Below are 4380 nucleotides of genomic sequence, written 5' to 3'. Positions count from 1 at the left end.
TTGAGACCAGTGCATCGTCGGCCCAGTGCTGGTGTGAATGTGGACGGATCCATCCGTCTGCCCGGTGACAGTCAGCTCTGCTCCGCCATGCCTCCTCCCAGCGTGCAGCTCCACATGGCCTGGTGCCCCCTGCTGCTCCCTCTGAGAGCAGAGCGCCCCCCCCCCCCCCCCCCCCGTCTGCTGACCTACACTTTGGCCCTGGACCAATGGGATATGCATGGTTCCCAGAGGATGGATATGAATGTTTTCGTGACCCCCGGGGACCTCGTCCAGCCCGTTGGTTCAGATGCTCCTGGTCCCCAGAAGGTGAATCTGATTGGCTGACGGTTGTACCTCCTCTGTGAAACCATATGTATACCTGATATTTGGCCTCAGCGTGGATCTCACGATGAGAGTGATGCGAGAACATCAGAATTAAATAAACGAATGAATGCAGGAGAACCCAAATCAACGTGAATAAATCCCGGCGACTCAACCTTTATGTAAAGTTCTGCAGCTGGTTTGGACTCTGGTGATGTTAATAAGAGGAGGTGCAGGAGGTATCACATCTATGGGAGTAGATTACAAACGACTGGGAGCCCACCGCTCTGTCCAGTGTGTGTGTGTGTGTGTGTCTCTATAGTCACCAGTGTACTGCGGGTGCCCCCTGCGGTGTCTTTTCTCCTCGTCCCCATGCTATTCACACAGAACACCAGCTCATCTCTCACTGTCGGCTCTTCCAATGTTTCACTGGGTCGAGCGAAGAAGCTCCACTTCTGCTTCTCCTTTGGACTTGGAGGAGCAGAGGGCTTCCTCCACTTCATTCCAGATGTGTGGTGTGTTTGATGCTCTACTTGAAGAACGGTGCCTTCAGGGTCTCGTCCCACCGGCCAGCGTCGCGTCGTCCGTCTCGGGCCGTCTTTGTCTACTCGACAGGACAAGACAGGAATGACGACACGTCAGAAATAAAGCCCACGCCTGGAGTTTCTACCACGGCAGGAAGTGGGTCAGCGTCTCAGAGGGGAGGAGGAGAGGGGAGAGAGAGAGAAAGGAGGGAGAGAGGAGAGAGAGGGAGAGGAGAGAGAGGAGAGAGAGAGAGGAGAGAGAGAGCAGATAGGAGAGAGAAAGGAGAGAGGAGAGAGAGGAGAGAGAGAGGAGAATGAGAGAGAGGAGAGAGAGAGAGAGAGAGAGAGAGAGGAGGCCTGGAGCAGGAGCGGCTCCTTCAGTCATGTGCTCTCTCACCAACATAACATTATTTTTAAATTACATTTAAAAAAACTTGTCAGACATCTGTATTTATTAAAGCCCCATTATGTAGTTTTTCCCTTTTAGCGCCCCCTTCAGTTTTTGAGGTATTTAACGTTTACTTCAGTGTCGTAAATACCCAGTTACGATAGATGCAGCCCGGTAGAAGCAATCCGGCGACTGTTTCTATTTTGGATTCATACCAACGGGCGGGATCACTAATACGAAGACTGCGCAGGAACACTGAACTGGCCCAGCACCTACCGGACTAGGGTGAAGTAGTGCAGGGATTGAACGCGGCGCCTCGCCACGTTTCCGCCTGGTCGGTCAGCTGTTTGCCGGCTTTTGGGGGGGGGGGGGGGGGGTGCGCGTGCTGTTATTTACTTTTGTTTGGGGGGACTACAAAGACTTTGGGGACTGTCGGGATCCGGGGATTATACTTCGTTTTGAGTGGGTTTGATTGTTTGTAGTGTATGTGTTCATTTTGGGGGCTTCAGATGCATTGAATTTGATTTAATATAATAACATTTGGGTTTCCGCATATCGACTGTGTGTTTTTCTTTTACGACCATTTGAGCAGAGAGTTAACACCAGAATTCGCAGATCCGCCCATTCCCTTTTTTTTTGCGTATTGTACCTTTTCCCCTTGATTGAGTTGCTAAGGGCGAATTGTTACAACATAACCAAAAGAATGACAACATTTAGTTTAGATGAAATACCGATCGCGTTTTCAGCCTATATACTGTACGTTGTTTTCTAAATGTTTGAATGTGGAGTACGTGTGATCGAATACAATATTGTTGATAACACCAAACAGCTACATAAAAAAGCTACCCTTATCCTGTAGCTGCGAGCGTGGAGTGGCACTATATGACATTGCGTAATCACTGCCAGAAAGCAGGTCGAAGTACATCCGCCCCGGAGCGGGCGGCTCCAGAATCCTACATAGCGGAGTTATTTCCCCACAGACCCCCGATGGCAATGGCGGAGACGCAAATCGCCATATTAAAAGTCATTGTATCGTCAATTTTTTTTTCAAGCTGTTATTTTAAAGTACAATTATTACATAATGTTACTTTAAGAACAACGATTGTAGCCAAGTTTATTAATGAGGTTATGAGTTAAAGTCTCATCCATAACAACGTTGGGTTGTTCGTCGAGGGCTGTTCAATTATATTTACTGCAAGTTATTCAAATATAGTAAACAAGTAGCTAGTTGTATTGTGGTTATAACCAGCTTTATATCCATTCATCCATTATCAATACCGCTTCATCCTCATTAGGGTCGCGGGGCGCTGGAGCCAATCCCAGCTGACATGGGGCGAAGGCAGCGGATACCCTGGACAGGCCGCCAGTCCATCGCAGGGCCTTTATATATATATATACATATTTATATATATATATATATATATACATATATAACCAGCTTTATATATATATATATATAAAACTGGTTATATATATGTATATATATATATACATATTTATATATATATATACATAAATATATAACCAGCTTTATATATATAACAACATATAAAACAATATATATATACAGCTGGTTATAGCCTCAATACAACTAGCTAACCAGCTTTATATATATGTATATATAACTTTATAATATGTATATAAATATTTATAATATATTATATATAGATATATATATAATATATAATATATATAGATATATATACATAAACATATATATATATAATATATACAGCTGGTTATAGCCTCAATACAACTAGCTAACCAGCTTTATATATATGTATATATATATATATATAAAACTGGTTATATATGTATATATATACAGTATATAGATAGAGATATATCTATCTTTATATATATACTTAATACATCCTTAAATAGTCTCTAAATAACATAAATGTCTTCCCCTATCATATGTACTATATTAAATAGTTATTTACATAAAAACTCCAAATGCACAATTAGGACAAAATGATTTCATTATGAATGCTTCAGTGTTTTTTTTGCTGCTGGGATCAAATCTAGAGAGTAAACACTGAGTCCTGGTTCAAAGATACTCGTCCTAAATTATTGAAATCAGACTAAATATTGAGGAATTTGTTGCTTATAAAATCAAGACAAACTTGGAATGGAGAAGATGAAAATGATGGGATTCGTTGACAATAAATATATAATATCCCCCGCCTTGTCTGGCGTAACCGTGATGTGACGCTGGCTCCGGGCTCAGAACAACAAACAGCAAAGTAAACACTGATATGAAGCTCTAACAGTGCATGGCAGAAGGAAGTGGTCCTTTGTGGGGATGGAATCCCTCCTGTGTGCGTGGGGAAGGTGTGTGGGAGGGTTGTGTGGGCTCTCCCCATAGAGGGGCTCTAAAGACCTGCCTACACACCCAGGGTCCCGCCTCCGCCCGGCCACCACATCCAGCTGGAGTCCGTCAGCAAAAGAGCCAGCAAGGCAGAAAGCTTAGAGGAGGAGGACAACAAGGAGGCGCGGGAGACAAAGAGCAGGCACCGGAAGAAAGGAAGAAAAGTGCGTGATATATAGAAAGTGTGAGGTGGACGGGGATGGGGAGAGAGTGAGTCGGTGGGCCCATCCTGTGGGGCAGAATGGCCCCACTAAAGGCCCACTATAGGCCCACTAAAGGCCCACTCCTACACCACATTCCTCTGTATTATATGGAGGTCATCAGGAATGACAGCGTGGACACGCACATCCTCCACAGCTGACGGAGATACCTGCAGCCGGAGGAGGGCTGAAGGCCAGAGGAGACCTCCTCATCTGGGTTTGGGGTCATGGGAGGAGCTTAATATATATATATATATATATATATATATAATTATTAATACATGTGCACATACAGGTAGTGAGCAAACGCACATTGTATTTATTCTTTAATGGTTAAATCAGAATCAGAATCAGAATCAGAAACAGTTTTATTGCCAGGAATGTTTACACAAACGAGGATTTTTTTTGGTATGTTTTATAGGAACCATTAGTAGTGGTGTGTATTTTTTTTGCTACTTCTACATAACATTCAACACAATAACAATTAGCACTTGTCTAAAATGCATTTTTACATGCAGCAATGTGCACAAAATAAACATGAAATAAACATGAAATCATGAATGTTTCAAGCTAGAACGCTGCAGATAGGACCCAGAG

The sequence above is a fragment of the Pseudoliparis swirei genome, chromosome 13 (genome assembly GCF_029220125.1).
Source record: "Pseudoliparis swirei isolate HS2019 ecotype Mariana Trench chromosome 13, NWPU_hadal_v1, whole genome shotgun sequence".
Taxonomy (NCBI): domain Eukaryota; kingdom Metazoa; phylum Chordata; class Actinopteri; order Perciformes; family Liparidae; genus Pseudoliparis; species Pseudoliparis swirei.
Note: the sequence above shows the minus strand (reverse complement) of the source record.